This window comes from Schistocerca piceifrons, chromosome 1, assembly GCF_021461385.2.
Source record: "Schistocerca piceifrons isolate TAMUIC-IGC-003096 chromosome 1, iqSchPice1.1, whole genome shotgun sequence".
Classification (NCBI taxonomy): Eukaryota; Metazoa; Arthropoda; class Insecta; order Orthoptera; family Acrididae; genus Schistocerca; species Schistocerca piceifrons.
Window position 1 is genome coordinate 1101915388 of NC_060138.1, and position 18799 is coordinate 1101934186.

At 36.9% G+C, this 18799-nt stretch overlaps 1 long non-coding RNA gene across 1 annotated transcript; it reads right to left on the reverse strand.

The window, feature by feature from the left end:
• Positions 1-357: 357 nt before the first annotated feature.
• On the reverse strand, positions 358-11360 carry LOC124776300. Its single transcript, XR_007015608.1, has 2 exons — positions 11217-11360; positions 358-1138 (listed from the first exon to the last, which is right to left on the reverse strand). It is a non-coding gene; the product is annotated as an uncharacterized LOC124776300 (long non-coding RNA).
• Between the last annotated feature and the right edge of the window lie 7439 nt (positions 11361-18799).

Genomic DNA, 18799 nt, shown 5'->3' on the forward strand with positions numbered 1-18799 from the left:
GCCTCAGGCCTCCTGAACATCACTGTCTAAATGCTAAACACTTTTTTGTTGATGTTAGGGCCATCTGATCCTAGAATAAGGCATCTATTTAGGGAGTCGTTGGCTTCAGAAAGTGCTTAACATAATTTCTGATGTAACATTTCAGCATCTGCTTTGACAATAAACAAAGTTCTTAGGTGATGAGTTGTTATGCGACACTTACCCTCTGACCAAAATGTAATGGTTGTTTGTAATTCTTTTTTATCTTTAAGACTGATAGTTGCATCAAAACTCAGTGAGCAATAAGAACAACTCATTGTGTAATACGAAGAACATGCTTATTCTAATGTATGTTTCTGGAAATATGGCGCCAGTCCATCAGTTAATAGGTGTCTCATTTTATTAGAAGAAAGTGAAAAATGTTTAGGAACACTATCAGGGAATATTTTAAAAACGTTAGACATATCATTTGACAATTACATAGAGTAATTGCAACTCACTGATTCCAGTGTACAAATGAGTTCAGCAGTGGTTGCACTACCCTTTGTACTTAACATCTGTGTTGTTGGTGCACATACCGAACTTTAAGGTTGTGTCCAATCTGAAAGTGCTAAATGTAAATGATGTGGTCCAAACTTACTATTAAAGTTACATTTGCATTTTGTTGAAAGTGAGTCATTAAAAATTGCCTGAAAAACTTTAATCTTCAAATTAATAGAGCAAGAACACACACTGAAAAACAGTTCCCTTTCACTGTCTTTCCCCCCATGCAGAGACTTTTCAGACTGTCTGTCTTTCCAAGCCAATCACTACGAAATCTCCGTTTTCCCATGTTGAAAAGTTTAACACAGAGTATTACAGCATCAGTACCTTGTTACCATATGCTGCACCTCACGAGGTCACACATGATACAGCACTGTCAGCTAACGGCCTTGAGTGTTGTCCTGCTACATCCTTTGCTTTTATTTTCAAGCTGGTCACCCCTGCAGCAGCAACAGCAGCAGCTCCCACCACTGCCCTACCCACTCCCTACTAAGATGCTGGAAACTGTCCGCAAGCAGACAATTTGTTCCTTTGTTGGTGTGTGTGCAGCTATCAATCGCATTGGCAGGTGGCACATTGTGTATGAGCCCGCAGCTCTGCTCCCAACCATTGCCACCTGTCAATTACAAAATAATGTTATTTGGAGTATAGGTTTTATCTACTTTTGTCATTGGAGAATTACAGAAAGTTAAATGAATGAACTTGGAAACAAAGTAAATAACATATTTCCTTCCTAAAAGAGCAAAAAAGGTGAGAAAAGTTTAAGAAGGTGACAAATTTAAGCAAAGGTGACTAAAGGGGAGAAAGGTGACTAAAGGGGAGAAAGGTGACTACCTCCTCACTCTGCATGAAAGGACACACATTTTTTACAATATATGGATAGCACTTGTGCACTCTGAGTACATATGCAACATCAGCTGATAGTAACTGATATGAAGCCATCATACAACTGTTATTCAAGCCACTAGTAGTGGCAATAATCACATAATTGACAAGTGGGCTGAATATCCTCAATATTTGTTGATAACAACAGGTCACAAAAAATTTATCAGAGGCTTATGAAGCAACTGTTAATACACCAGTTGTTCAGAATTTCAACAGCTTGTGCTGAGCGACAGCAAAAGTTTACTGCTGATTTAGTTGTTCTGATATTTATTGGTGTCTATGCAAATAAGTCTGGTGACAGGCTGCCCAATTCCTATGTTGCATGATATTTTATTTTGCTTGGCATCTGACTGAGTAAAACTGTCACATAAGGTAATATTAACACATTTCTAGATGTTCCCATATTCAGGTAACTTCTCGGACTGTTCAGATTGTGACTCACTGTTTCACGACTACAGGCTGTGAGTGGTGGACTAATGGTTTCCTTATAAGTTTAACACATGAACTGCTACTGTGCGCCATACATGTCTTTTCCACAGTGCTGCCAGACGAGTGTGAATATATTGTTTAACAGCAATCAGTCCGAGAATGGTAATGCCAATATGAATTAGTGTACACCTCTTACAACCAGACTGCAGATTACCCTTTAGATATGCCTCTCTGTGCAGATGGAAGGACTCAATGAATTCATTAAAGTAGTTTGAAATAGTGATCAAATGTTTATGTTAATATTTCATCGAGGTTCACCAGTACTGTGAAATGCATCTATGACCAGAGTTAATTTGACGTGAAAAGTAATGACAACAAACATTGTTCCATAAAAACTGGTTGACCATTTGTTGCCCACAAAACACACCTGACGAGGCTTCAAAAAAGTTTAGATGTTGTAACATGCTGACTGCTGGGAGGCTGCCAGTGGATACAGTAGTGGTTTGTTCTCGCACCTGATGCTGTGTGCCCACCAGCGGCCTCACACTCCATTATGTTTAAAAAAAAAATACTGCAATATGCCTATATAGTTAAATACTGGCCATTAAGTCATATTTATTAACTGAGGTGACACCGGTGTACAAGAAATCAGGCACAATACCTTGTTCAATATCTTGAGCTTTGTTTTTTGCTACTCTACACACTGCCATAAGATATACTGTATCAAACAGAGTGGAGCATGTGCCAGCAGCAGTAACTCTTGGAACCCAAGTAGAATAGAAAAATGGCTTACTACTGGCAGAACTTCTACTAAGACATTAGCAGTGAGACTGACCTTTTGCAGATTTTCTATGTTCTTTATCTCTGGTCATAGATGTATGCATGGTCGTGTCTCATTTGTCCACTTCTACATTCATGTAGCAACAAATAGATTGGTGCCTCTATGTATGCACACGACTTTTGAACTGAAGCATAATATTGATTCTTACGGTTTAGCACTGCAGCACTGTCAGTGGGGGAAAGAGGAACCAAGACAAAAGGGGCACTCACATGCTCAACATTTATTACACAATAATGTTGTGTCAGTATACTGCACAAAAGTGCACAGCCAAAAATGACAAAATGTTGTTGTGCAATACTTATGCCTGGGACACAGGAGTTTAAACTCTGCCTTTGTTGGGAAAATGTCACCACTCAACCGGATGGAGTGGTCGAGCGGTTCTAGGCACTGCAGTCTGGAACCGCGTGACCGCTACGGTCGCAGGTTTGAATCCTACCTCAGGCATGGATGTGTGTGATGTCCTTAGGTTAGTTAGGTCTAAGTAGTTCTAAGTTCTAGGGGACTGATGACCTCAGAAGTTAAGTCCCATAGTGCTCAGAGCCATTTGAATCATTTTTTTGTCACCACTCGGTGATGTGGAACTTGTATACACATTGATTGAGTTGCTTGCCTTGCAAAACACAAGCAGACATTATGCAGAATGGATGAAATAAGTCTGAAAAGCTTCTGGTAAACATTTCAGTGAACCAGCGGCTCATTCACTACAGTATAGATTCATAAACCACACCAAGTAATTACAAATAAAAAAGTAAATGGTGTAATTTATCATGTACATGTACTGTTTTCTATGTATTTCTCTAGTGTAACAATTGTTAAAAATGAAATAAAACAGTTATTTACTGATTACTGATAGCAAGCTTACTTGAACTTATATCCATGATGTGAGAGTGTTGAAAACAGGGAAACGTGTATGCTTACTGGACAGCTGATCTGAATTTATTTGCCAATTCTGAAATGGAAACATTTCTGTTTACTGTAGGGTGACCAGATGTCCCATATTTTATTAGAGAATTGCCCCTTTTTCAGATTATATGTCCCATTATCCCGACAAAATACACAAGGGGCATATAATGTCATGTTTTTCATTAACCATCCCATTTCCAAATGGAATCAAACAGTGGAAAATCCAGGATGGAATGTAACAATACGAGAGAAGGAAAGTTGCTACTCATCATATAGTGGAGATGCTGAGCCACGATAGGCACAGTAAAATGTTCACACAATCATAGCTTTCGACCATTAAGGCCTTTGTCAGCAGTAGACACACATACACACACTCATGCAAGCGCAACTTGCACACACATCTGCAGTCTCAGAGAGCTGAAACTAGTGTGTGCGTGTGTGTATGTGTCTACTGCTGACAAAGGCCTTAATGGCCAAAAGCTATGATTGTGTGAACTTTTTATTGTGCCTATCGTGGCTCAGCAACTCCGCTATATGGCGAGTAGCAACCATTTCCAAATGGCATGTTTTTGAGTAATGTGTAACCAAGCAAATGTAGGAGAAATTTGGTCATACCCAAAGAATAAAGAAAATAAATCTTTGATTAACCCAAACTGAAAGAAGCACAATTTTTGAAGATCTTTGGCTTGTAGTATGTAATGCTTTCCCATGGTGAGCAGTTTGGAATTTCTGTTTTCTTTGTGCATTGCCTAGTGCTTCAGGTAGCCATGTTGAGAAGTATTGTTTTAAACTGTTAGTCACAGGTTATGTTACTGAATGTGACAGATCCAAATTTTTCACTGAAATACCTAAAAAGGACATTTGTAATGATCAATGAAATTGAAGCTAGACATTTGTAATAATTAATGAAATTGAAGCTGAGTTTCCATTTCTGAAATTAGAACAGCAAAACTAGAAATTATTTTGCACATTTGTTTGCGTATGACAAAAATGACACAATAAAATGTTTACTCGATTAGTAATGCAAGATATTTTTATTTTTCCTTGGTACAAGTTTTAACAAAAAGGGATGATGATCTATGCAGTTGTAGCATAAAGCAAGTATTTTAACACAAAACTACTATATGGCTGTAGTATTAACAAAACTTTCCACCAAATGTTGATTCATTTCAACTTCTAATTTGTGTCCTTCATCTTGGTTTTGGAAATCTTGTCACTGTAGGCAAAAGTGGATACAGATGTCTAGAAAATGAGATTGAGCGAATGTGCAAAATGGCAGAGCCACAATAATTAGAGGGGCAGTGCAAAGCTGTTGAATGCAGGACTATAGAAGAATTACAGAAACCTTTGCATAAAAAAGAAGCAGCTGCATGAACATCAAGTGCTTAGCTGGAAAGCCAGTATTGAGCAAGAAATGGAAGGCTGAAAGGTGGACAGGATATATGGAAGGGCTATACAAAGAAAAGAGGAAGTAGATGAGATGGGATATATAATACTGCGAGAAAAATTTGACAGAACGCCAAAAGGCAAGTCAAACCAAGGCACGTGTAGCAGAAGACACTTCCTCAGAATTAGTGAGATCCTTGGAAGAATGTACCATGAAAACCTTTTCCACCTGACATGCAAAATATACGAGAGGCAAAATGCCCTCAGACTTCAAGAAAAATGTAATAAATCAACAGTCAAATGTTTGTCGTGCTGTGTTACATGTGCTGTAGTGTGTAGAACATGCTTCACATTTTTTCCTTTCTGTTTTGAGACTGTTGAAGATTTATAGAAGACAAAGGTGTTACATTTGTTAAAGGTAAGGTTATTGTGTGTGCATGTTATTTTGGTGAATATGTTTTTGTTACTTTATTGGTTGTTGTCATTTGATACCATTGTGAAGGAGTGTGTTCATGTTGCATGGACATTCTCATTTTTGTAGGTAATATTTTTGATGTTTAGTTGAAATAATTTTAAAAGCTAATCATTCTTAACATTTTAATGGATATTATGATTATTTTCATACACCATATAGCTCATTTCAGTAAATATTTTAATTTTTCAGATTCTGATATGGCAAAACTTTCCGACAAGGAAACTGAGCAGGTCCTACTAGAGCTCAATGAAAGTGACCTTTCAGAGCTCTGACAGTGAAGAGTCTGGAATTTTGAATTGAATTGAATTGAATTTTATTTGATCCTGTAAGATTACATCGTGTACAGTAAATGTACGTGTAATATAGGACATGTCAAAGTATTAAAATTCTTTATCAATTATTTTTCTACACCTTTAGCTTACATTTTTACATCACTGATAATGAGTAACAATATATACAAATTTAATGGCATAAGTATTCTGCAACACTGTAAAACTCTTTTTCAATGAGATAGTCTTTAAGTTTCTTTGTAAATTCATTGTGAAGTACACTATCTTGCAGGGTTTTGGGCAGACTTCTTAGTAGTCTGATACCAGAGTACTGGGGTCCTTTTTCTAGCATTGCCAGTCGGTGGGGTATGCTCCGTACTTCATTCTTCTTTCTTGTATTGTGGGTGTGTACACTAGCATTTGTAATCCAGTCCTCACTACCTTTTGTGATGTACATTATTGTTTTGTATATATATAATGATGAAAAAGTTAAGATACCTAAATTCTTGAAACAGTTTCTGCATGTTTCAGAGGTCTTTTTTCTTAAAATGGTCCTAATTGCTTTTTTTTGTAATGTGAACACTCGTTTTGTCTCTTGTTTGTTTCAGTTTCCCCACACCGTCACTCCATACTGTAAGTATGGTTCGAAAAGTCCATGATACACTGTACACAGAAGGTTCTTGTCTGAATACTGTGATAGCTGCATCATTAAGAATATGACAGAGCTCAGTTTCTTACAGACATTATTAATATGTTTTTTCCATTTCAGTTCATTATCCACAAGAATACCTAAGAATCTAGCAGATTCTACTTCTACCAGCCTTGTTCCGTCAACCTCTAAATCCATGTCTACAGCCTTTTCCTTGTTTTTAAACACTGCATACGTAGTCTTTTTTAGATTTATAACCAGTTCATTTTCCAACAGCCATTGAGCTGTGACATTTGCAGATATGTATGCTCTTCTCTCAAGCTGTTCCATATTTTGGTCACTATTTAGTATTGTCATGTCATCAGCATACAATATTTTCTTTTCTTCCTCCTCAACACCTATATCATTAACAAATACATTAAATAACAATGGCCCCATTACCGAACCCTGCGGCACTCCATATTTGATGGATTTGGTTTCTGATTGGTACGAGTTTCCTAATGATACATACTGCTTGCGGTTGCACAAGTATGATTTTATCCATTCACATGGTTGCCCCCGAATGCCATAGTTGCTTAATTTTTGTATCAGCATTTCATGGTCAATGGTGTCAAATGCCTTTGAAAGATCCAGAAACATTGCAGAGACAACCTTTTTCTCATCTAAGGACTGTAAAATGTATTCTGTTAGACTGACAATTGCTGATTCTGTAGATTTACCCTTTCTGAAACCATGTTGTGAGGTCATGAGAATGTTATGTTTGTCCAAATAGTTAACTAATCTGGTATACATAAGCATTTCTAGGATTTTTGAGAAACCTGATATCAGTGAAACTGGTCTGTAGTTGTTGGGATCATCCTTACACCCTTTCTTGTACACTGGCACTACCTTCGTTATCTTCAGTTTTTCTGGAAAAATTGCATCTCTGAAAGAACAGTTTGCTATGTTCAGCAGTGGTGTTATTATCTCCTCACATACCAGCTTTATTACATGATTTGATATTTCATCATCACCAGCTGATTTCTTGGACTTCAGTTTCAGTATAGTTTTCCGCAATTCATCTTCCGTGACTGGTCTTAAGAACATAGTACTGCATGATCTTTTTGGTACCTTAATACCCTTCTGTTTTTGACTATTTCTTTCCAATTTTAGGTTTTCTACTACACTGATATAGTTATTATTCAGTATGTTTGCTATTTCCATACCATCTGTGACCACTGTGTTGTCTACTTTAATTGACCTAATACCTTCTTCTTTGTTTGACCCATCTTTTTCCTTTCTTTCAGCATTGATTGCATTCCAAGCTGCCTTTGCCTTGTTTTTTGAGTTCGCTATAGTGGTGTCAATTGCTCTTGCTTTCGCTTCTCTTATTGTTGGAGATACAGCAGATACAAGGAATGAAGAAGCACAATAGGAGTGCCGGACCTCACAACATGAAAGAGAGACTCTAGAACCCGAAAAAGAAGTTTCACAAGCAGAAAATGGACAGCTGCTAGGTGAAAAATGCCTTTCACATGCATTGACACTACTTTCAGTGGTCCAGATATTAGAGCTGATGAAGAAGTAAGAAGTCCTGCTGAATATTTTTCAGAATACTTCACTAACAATTTTCTGTAATTGCTTTCAGGACAAAGAAATTTATATTCAGTGCAGAAAAATGTAGTGCCAGTAAAATGTACCAGCTCTGAAATACGAAAACTGATTGGTATACATATTTCGATGGGTACATTAGGATTTCCCTGATTTTGTATGCATTGGGAGCCTCATGCAAGAATACCTTCGATTGCAGACATATTTTCTGTAAACAGAATATTCAAACTGAGGAATCATCTTCATTTAATTGACAATGTGGAAAGTGGCCCTCTGGAAGACAAACTCTGGAAGGTGAGACCACTGCTAAATAGAATCAGGGAAACTTGTCTCAGTCTAAAACAAGTAGAAAGGCAAAGTATTGATGAGCAAATGATCCCTTTCATAGGAAGGACTGTAATGAAGCAATTTGGTGGTCTAAAAAATTTGTCGCGTACTTTCCAGAATTGTCTGATTTTGAAATGTATCAAGACAAAAGTATGGGAATTCTAAGTGACTGCAAGCACCTGGGCCTTGGTGGTTCCATTGTGATGTGACTTGAGTGAACACATTCCACCTGGTTGTGGGTACAAACTATATTTTGGTAATTATTTTACATCTATGTCACTGGTGCATGGGCTGTTGAAAAAGATCTTTTCGGTTGGGACCATCAGAACTAAATGGTTACAAAAGTGCCCACTGAAATCCAAGACTGTACTGAATAGGGAAGAAAGAGGGTCTGTCGATGCCTGTGTGACCACAGAAGAAGATCTCTGTGTCGTTTGCTGGCTTGATAATAGTGCTGTCACTCTCATTTCCTCATTTGTGGAAGCAGACAATATTGATAAAGTAAAGAGGTGGAGTGCAGCACAGAAGCAACAGTCCTAAGACCAACGATCATAAAGGATTACCGTGCATTTATGGACGGCGTTGATAAAATAAATTTTTTGATCTCTCTTTACAGAATACACACAAAAACTAAGAAGTTGCCTGTAAAAGTAATTTTTCACATGGTCGATGTCTCCAAATGCAACTCATGGCTACAATACCCGAGAGATCTGGATGCCAAAGGAAAAGGACGTAAAGAGAAAATGAATCTGCTGAAGTTCAGAAATCAGGTAGCTGAAGCTTTAATTCTAATGGAGAAGAAGAACAGCTCCACTTTGAGGAAAAGAGGATGTCCACGATTGACTGAGGATGAGTTTGAAGATAAAGAACCCACATCGGACGTGGTAAAAACATCAAAAAGGGAGGTGAGGCCAGTTTCAGATGCCAGATATGATGGGTTTTCTCATTGGCCACATTATGTTGAAGGGAGGGAGCGAAGCTGCAAATTAGAAAAAATGCACTGGCAGAAGTCGAGTTCAGTGTTCCAGATGCCATGTAACACTTTGTGTGAACAAAAATAAACTGTTTTGTTAAGTTTCACATTAAATAATCTGTCACAATAAATTTTGTCACTTGACATTATTTCTGTTCCAAAAAGTTGTTAACTGCATTCTTTAGTTATATGTACACATAGTGACACAATGGTGTCAAATGAGAACATTATATTTATCAAAAATCATTTTCGAAATTTATTATTTTTTTTTCAGAAAACATGTTGGGATAAATAATTTGGTCAAGAAAAATTCAAAAATAAATTATTTCATTGGCGAGGCAAAAATAGTGACTAAAAGGGATATGGAAGAGGCAATGCCTATGCAATTCGATAAATTGAAATTCACTCCTCCTTGTGTACTGAAATTGGAAAAATAACAAAATCCACTCAAATGTAAAAGCATGCATGGAACTGATGGCATTTTTAACAGAGTACTAAAAGCATGTTCCCAGCAGATAAGTAGGATTTTCAGCCACATGTGTAGTATTATAGTACTTCAATCAAGAACTCCAGGAAAAATGTGTGTATCACCAGCAGCTCAAACACAAAGTGCAACAATGGCTATTGTCGTCTAAATCTTATTAATTCAATGATGATGCCAGTACCACTCACAACCAAATGTTACCTATCAGTACTTCCCAAAAGAAAGCGGAAGTAAACACCAAATTTCATGAAAAACAAAAATTGTGTGGCCAAAAGCTCAAGGCTATCATCTTGAGTGACACCCAAGACTGCAGTTTATGTAGATTTTTAAGTGAAGATACAGTGCAATGCAAGTTTCATACTAGAAAATGTTAATGAAAGCAGTCGCAAAACATGCACCTCCAACATTGTGGTAATTGCAACAGGAACAAATGATATTGCCTGCAACAACAGCCAACATCTAATGAAAACTTTAAAAACCAAATCACAATACATTGTATTGAAGAAAGTGTTTTTAGTGGACATGGCTTTCAGACATGACCTTCCAAACAGGTCAGCGTAAACACAGAAATAACCAGCATAAATTCATAGACCTACAAATTATGTTCAAAGTTCGCAAATATTACAATAATTAAAGCAACGGAATTTCACAGAGACTTTTATAATGAAACAGGTTTCATTCAAACAAACTAGGGAGGACAGAAATCACAAATTTCATATCAGAGACTGTAAAGAAAAAAAAAGTGGCCCCATAATATCATTCAATTATAGAGAACCAATCATCAGTAAGGAAAACATTGTACTCAAAGATAAATACAGTGTAAGACATACTTAAAATGCAAATGAGTGTAGCACATTTCATCTCAAAAAAATTTTATGGCCAAGCTTTCTATCGAGGGAATCAATAGCAAAGGAACCACAACCAATAATATAGTATGCCACACCCACCAGAAGTATAAGAGAAATAACTTTTCTGTGCACCACCACAATGTACAATCAATAACAAACAAGCTTGCAGACACTGAACTCTTATTTACAACAGACTAAAATATGTAAATGTCATATGCATTACAGAACACTGGCTAAAGACAGAACAGATTTTCTCAGTTAACATACCTGGATACAAAATAGCATCTCATTACCATAGAAAAAGTCAGAAAGGTGGAAGTGCTGCCATATTTATAAAACATTCCATAAAATATAAAAGTTTTCAACAGTTTGGTTATTTAAATAAAGACAAGGATTTTAAAAAAAGCTACTACTGAAAGCCTAGGAACAAAAATAACCATTGGATGCTTTTACCACTCCCCAACAGGCACTGTATATGTCTCCCTCAAAAATCTTGAAATATTGTTAAACTCCAGAAAAACAAAAATGGTACTGCTTTTCTGTGGCTACTTCAGTATTGATTTTCTGTCTCCAAGACACATGAAGGAATCTCTATTTGAACCTCACAAGCTCCTTGAATTTGAAAACTACAGTACCTTTCTCCACAAGATGCAAATATAACACCAAAACCACTCTAGATCTGATATTTATAAACTGTCACTCCCAGGCTTTAGAACCTCTGGATTCAGGCAATAGTGATCACAATGCCCAAGTTCTCCACCTTACACTTGTCCTCCCTCTAAGCTGCACAAAAAATACACAACTAAAGTAAGAAATTATAGGAGTGAAAATATGAAAACACTCAAACATTTCCTAGCAACAGAAAATGGAATGAGGTATACGAAGCAAATGATACAGACTAAAAATGGAATCCTCCTTAAATATGTTCCTGTATCACTTCAATATTGCTTTCCCTCTCAAACTGAAACATATTAAATCAAAGCAATCCAGAAAGAAACCATGGATAATAGCCAGCATAAGGATTCTTTGCAGAAGGAAGAGAGATATGTTGAAGAACTTCAAAAATGATGACCCCCCATCCCTACCAAAAGAGATGTATTAAACACTATGTCAAAATCTTTAACAAAGTCACAGCTCAGGTCAAACAAATAGAAAATTACAACTATGTGGCAACATCCCCAAGCAAAGCCAAGACAGTGTGGAGTATCATATGTAATGAAACAAATAAAGTGCCTCTTGATCATGAAAATACATCCCTGACCCAAAACAATTCCAAAGCTACTAATTCACAAGATGTTGCAAATATTTTCGACAATTACTATGGAAGTATTGTAAAGCAACTAATGCAAAGTATGAACAGGTCTACAACCTCATCCACACCAAATACACAAAAAATAAAAACTTCCATAGACTCATGTTGTTCTGGGAAACTACTGCTAACGAAATTACATTAACCATAAGGAGCCTTAAAAACAAACTGTCATCTGGACTTGGCATTCCAGACGTTACATTAAAGAACTGAATAAATAAATTGGCTGTCTCCCTCTCTAATGTTTACAACTCATCACCGATGACAGGTAAATTTCCCAATAGTATGAAAGGGGCATGAGTTATTCGAATCTTTTAAAAAGTAGTGGGAGAAATAATGTGGAAAACTACAGACCTGTATTGTTGTTACCTGTGTTTGGTTAACTTCTGGAGAGACTAATCTATCAATGATTAACACAGTTTCTCGAAAAGAACCAAATCTTCTTGGATGTCCAATATGTATTCACGAAAAATAAATCCCCACAAACAGGTATATGTGAGTACATACACTTCACACTATATGCTCTAGACAATAAACAAAAAGCAGCTGGAATCTTCCAAGATTTGTCACAGACCACAATATTCTAGTTGACACGCTGTAATTGTGTGGCATCAGAGGCATTCCCCTGAATTGGTTCAGATCATATATCTCAAACAGGCAACCAAAAGTAGCAGTAACATAATGTGATCATGGACATACTGAAAGTTACTACTCTGACTATAGCAATATAGCACAGGGTGTGCCCCCAAGGTTCAATACTTGGATCAATTCTGTCCCTTCTTTACATTAATGACTTACCGTTGAACATCAGTACCCCTACCAGTACACTCTTTGGAGATGACACCAGTATCCTACCTATCAGTAGAAATGACCATGAGCTGCAAGAGGCCACAATTAGAAGAGCAGATGAGCCAGGTGATTGTTTGATAGAAGTAATCTGATGGTCAATACAAAAAAAACACCTTCCTTAATTTCTACCTGAGAACCATATAATTCATACCTGATTTGGAATACATGGCTCTGTAATATCCCCCACATCAAAAATAAGATTTTTAGGCCTGTGGATCCAGGACAACTTGAAGTGGAAAACATGCATCAGCAAAACAAATAGTAACCTGAACCAAGTGTGCTGTACCTTACATATCCTCACATATTGCATAAGCTCAGATAGTGTCCACATGGCGTACTATGCGCAATTTCATAGTGTAATGCAGTATGGTATCATATTCTGGGGAGACTCCACACATAGCAAAGATATTCTCCTCAACCAGAAGAGAACTGTGAGAATGGTGAACAGGGCAAAGCCAAATGACAGTTGCAGGACTCTCTTCCAAAGTTCACTCATTCTTTGTCTTGGCAGTCTCTACATATTAGAAAGATGCAAGTTTGCAGAAAGTAATATTACTAAATTCAACAAAAATGTGAATGTTCATAATTATGGTACAAGACAAAAAATGAAACTTCATGTTCAAAATATGGCTATCTCCACCTTCAAAAACTTGTCATTAACTCTCTTCAACTTTGTAACAGTCTGCCTCTGAAAACCTTCCTGATCATTGCTTTTACACAGTATCTCAATTTTTTGTCCATATGTGCAAAAAGAAATTGAAATCAACTGCAGGAATGAATTTTGTACAAGAATTTAACATTAATGTAAAATACATGAAAGTAGTTTTGTGTTTACCTGATGTAGAAGTATGAAACTGGAATTTGATTACTATAATTACAAGTCCGTTGTTTGAAACTGATAAACAATATTTTATTCAAAATAATCTCCATTGGTATTTATACATTTCTCCCACCTCTCCAGCAGGCTGTGAATGCCACACACAAAAGAAGTTCTTTTGAAGTGAACCAGTCAGCGAGCCATTTTTGTAGATTTTCATACAAATTGAAGCATTGTTCAGCAAGCTGCAGGCCTAGTATTTCCCAGCTGAATGCTACGATCATTCCCTTGACCCGTTTTGTTGTGTGTGATAGGCTGTTATCATGCAGCAATATGACTTTGTGTCACCTTTTTCCATATTCTGGTTATTTTTCAAGTAATGCTTGATTTAAATTGATCATTTGCTGTTGGTAGCAATCTGTGTTAACAGTTTCATCAGGTTTTAGCAGTTCATAATAGATGACAACCTTCTGATCCCCCCAAACATTCGACTGGATCCAAAGTGCTTTGGTCTTGCAGTGGATGTCGATGGTTTGCCTGGATTCAACCATGATTTACGCCACTTAGGATTTTCAGAATATATCCATTTTCATCACCTGTCACTATTCGATGAAGAAGCGACTTTGATTTGTATGTGGCCAGCAACATTTCACAAATGGTCTTTTGATTTGCTTGCTGTGTTTCATTCAGTTCATGTGGAACCCATTTTCCCTCTTTCTGCACCTTTCCCATAATTTTCAACGGAAGTAAAATGGCTTTCTGCATCACATTCAATTGTTCTGTGAGTTCCTGTTGAGTTTGAGTATCATATTCATCCAACAAGGCCTGCAATTCATTGTCTTCAAATTTTTTTGGTGGTTTCCCGCACTCGTAGTTTCTCACGTCAAAATCACCACTTTTGAATTGTTTGAACCACTTGCAACACTGTGTTTTCCTAAGAGCATGTTCACTGAAAGCTTTGACAAGCATTCGATGGGATTCTGCAGCAGTTTTCTTCAAATGATAACATAAAACCAATGCTGTCCACAGATTGTAGTTCATAGGCACAAACAGATACCAATGAATGGAACTTGGGTTACTGTGTGTCGACATTCGTCATCGGCCATCACAGGAAGCAGATTGTGCAGCAGATGCAGTCTCACAGGCCTTACACTGATGTCTAGTACCATCTGTAGCAAAATTCTAGGTTCATAATTCTACACCTGGTATACCATCTAAAAATATGCAAATTGTGTGCCCTTCTTTAATTATGCCAATCAGGCATGTGTTTTGTGTGTATGTGAGAAAGAAATGGATCTAAAATAATTTACAACTACCTAAAATCATATTTGTACCTGCCATCAATCCATCACATCATGCTATTTATTGTCCAATATCAGTTCCATTCCATGCACATGTCTTGTACAAAAATGATTCAAAGAATAAATAAATAAATAAACAAACAGTAGCTCACTGGAACTGGACAATTTTCTGGACTGACTGAAATATGCTGTTGTTAAACTGTGGCATAAGAAGGGGATAGGTCTGATTCTAATAACTACTGCCCAATCTCACTCTGACAACTTTGTCCAAAATTCTTGAAAAAGTAATGTATTGATGAGTAGCTCACATGTTTGTAAAAACGAAGTACCAACAAAATGTCAATTTGGTTTTCAAAAAGGCTTTTCAACAGATAATGATATGTATGCCATTCACAGATCAAATATCAAATGCTCTGAATAACCAGACACCACCCATTGAGATTTTTTGTGATCTCTCAAAGGTTTTTGACAGTGTGAATCACGTCATTCTTCTGGATAAGCTTAAGTATTGTGGTATGCGTGGGACAGGGCGAAAACATCATATTTAACTGGAAGAATGCATAAGTTTGAAATTAACTGCACAGATAGTCTACAAAAATCAGCAGAGTCTCTAACTGGGGAGGTATCAAGAATGGTGTCCCACAGGGTTCAGTCCTGGGTCTCTTATTGTTCTTAATATGTACTAATGACTTGCCACACTATGTCCATGAAGTTGCAATGCTAGTTATTTTTGCTGGTGATACAAGTATAGTAATTGCACCCACCAAACAAGAATTAGCTGAGAAACTTGTTAATAATGACCTTTAGAAAATTATTAAGTGATTCTCTGCAAATGGACTCTCACTAAATTTTGAGAAAACACAATATGTACACTGCCGCACAGTAAACAGCAGGCCACTGTTGATAAATATGGACTTTGAACAGAAGTCTGTTACTAAGCCAGAACATTCAAATTTTATGGGTACATGCATTGATGAGAAATTGAATAGGAACAAACACACTGACGATCTGCATAAAGCTTTGACTTCAGCTTCTTACGTCTATTAGGGTTATTGCAATTTTTGGTGATAAACATAATAGTAAATTAGCTTACTATGCTTATTTTAATTCACTGCTCTCATACGGAATCACATTTTGGAGTAATTCATCATTAAGAGAAAATGTAGTCACTGCAAAAAAGCATGTAATCAGAAATAGCTGGAGACCACCCAAGATCACCTTGCAGATATTTATTTAAGGAGCTAGGGACATTCATGGTACCTTCACAATACATATATTCACTTATGAAAATTTTTATTAATAATCCATTCCAATTCAAGAATAATAGCAATGTGTGTAGCTACGACACTAGAAGACAGGATCATCTTCACTGTTCTGGGTTAAATCTGATTTTGGCACAGGAAGGAGTGAATTAGGCTGCCACAAAAGTCATTGGTCATTTACCAAATAGCATTAAAAGTCTGACAGATAGCCAATCAGCATTTAAAAACAAACTAAAAAAATTCTGAATATAACTCCTTTTACTCAACAGATTAATTTATTAATTTTTATATATGATGTAGTAATTGCAAAAAAGAAACAAAATTGAATTATATTATGTAAATGTCATGTTCATGATCTATGGAACAAACGTTAATGTAATGTAATGTAAAGCTAGTGGATGCTATTCAGGCAGCAAACCAATTAATGATGGGCAGAACAGGGGATCTAGAAACTTGATAATACTGAATTTGAAGCATTTTATGAAGATATTTGTCTGGAGTGTAGCCTTGTACACAAGTTAAAGATAGGTAACAACCACTCCATACAATGATAGAAAAGAAGTGTCTGAAATGTAGTTTTACAGAAGAATGCTAAGATTAAGTGGATATGGGGAAAAAATAAATTAATGGCAGAAATTACCTAAAAGAATGAGTTGCTTTGTAGAATACATTTTGAGGCATCAATGAATGGTTAATTTGGTAATGGTGTATGTGGGGATTGTAAGAGGGGATCACAGCTTGACCACGGTAACCAGGGTCAAATGGATGCATAATAATAATAACAGTGAAATTACTTGGACTAATCATAGACCAAAAGCTCTCATGGGAAGGACACACCAATTATCTATGTAGTAAACTAGCATGAGTACTTTTCTTATTGTGTAAATTAAGAGACAGTGTGAGCAAGCACTCATACTATGCTTTTTTTCATTCCCAACTGCAATATGGAATATTGCTTTGGGGCAGCTCCCCAGGGGCTGAATGTATTTTCAGATGGCAGAAGAAAGCAATCAGGTGCATGGAGGGGTTAGCACCCAGAGAGTCCTGCAGAAATTATTTTAAAACTCTTGGCGTAATGACAGTGCCAAGCATGTACATATATAACTGTCTAATATATGCGAGAGAAAATCTGAAAAAAATTGAACATGAGATGTGATGTGCATGCACACAGTACAAGAAACAGTCACCTGCTGGACTTGCCTTCCACAAGACTTTCTGTAGTCCATAATAACCGTAAGTTCTTAAGCATAAAATTTTTCAATAAGCTCGTACAGTACCACCAAATAAATATAAGAATACATTGCAAACCTGGCTAAAAAACAACGAATTCTATACAACTGAAGAATTCTTAGAAACTAATCACCAAATATATGTTTTACCTAAGTTATGAAGAAAATGTTTTGATATTGTATAAGCTAGTTATTTACTGTGATTCTTTTCTTATGTGTGTATTTAATTACTGTATAAAACATTGTTTTACATAATGCTGAAGAAAAGGTCTTTAGGTCCTTTTCTCCCCTTTCTGTAACTATTTGAATATCGTACTGAAACTAAAACCCTCTGTAAACTTTGACGAAGCCAATTGTATGAAAAATACTGAAAGGCTAATGAAAATATTCTATTCTATTCTAATAATAATAATAATAATAATAATAATGAACTCTTTGTCCAGGCTCTGAAGGCCAAAAGGGGCTGAATGGCCATCACATCATCCTCTGCCATTCAGCATCACGCGGATATGGTATGGAGGGGCATGTGGTCAGCACACTCCTCTCCTGGTGGTGTTGCCAACTTATCAGACCTTGGAGCCACTGCTTCTCAGTGAAGTAGCTCAATAGTTGGCATCATGAGACTAAGTATGTGCCATGCCAGCACTACCAAGTTGGCAGATTTCAGAAGGGAGGAGAGGGGTGCAGAAGAAGCAAGCCTGTCCTGACATTGGCCAGCCCAGGGTGAGGAGCTGTGCAGAGAGAACAGGCCACACCTGACCACTGCTGTGCTGGCACCAAAAACTGTGGTTCATGCTCCCACAAATGCAGAAGTCATGCATGGAAGTAAAAAATCACATAAATATTGTTTGTAAATGAACTGAAGTCATCTTTTGTATTGATATGTTTAACAAAGGTCCTAATTGCAGCAACTGCATACACTTATCACAAGGAAAGGAAAGAGTACAAATACAGTGAAGTACAACTACACTGGTGTGCAAAATTCAAGGAGAAAAGTAAAGTTTGTATGATGTGTCACTGCTAAGTAACACAGCTGGATGAAACTTGGCCTATACATAGTATGCATAGAAAGTAACTGAAAGAAATATGCAATGAGATGAACAGAAATGACACTTTTATTCGAAGGCAATATTTAAACTGGAGACACTGTGATTCATGATGGTCCCCTGGACTTAACAAATGGCAGAACATGGTTTTTAATAGGGCATGTGATTATCATGGACAGCTGTGTATGCTCTGCAACATGGCTACAAGATTGGTAAAGAGTTCTTGTGGTAGGGTGTTCCATACCTCTGCCAATGTTGACAATTGCTAGATGGTCATTGGTGCATGTTAATGTGCTGCAGTCCACCTCCCCAATGCATCCCACATGTACTCAATGGGATTTAAGTTGGAGGGGTGGAAGAGTGAGGGGGGCGAACCGGCACGCCAGTCCATTTGCCAAATATCGC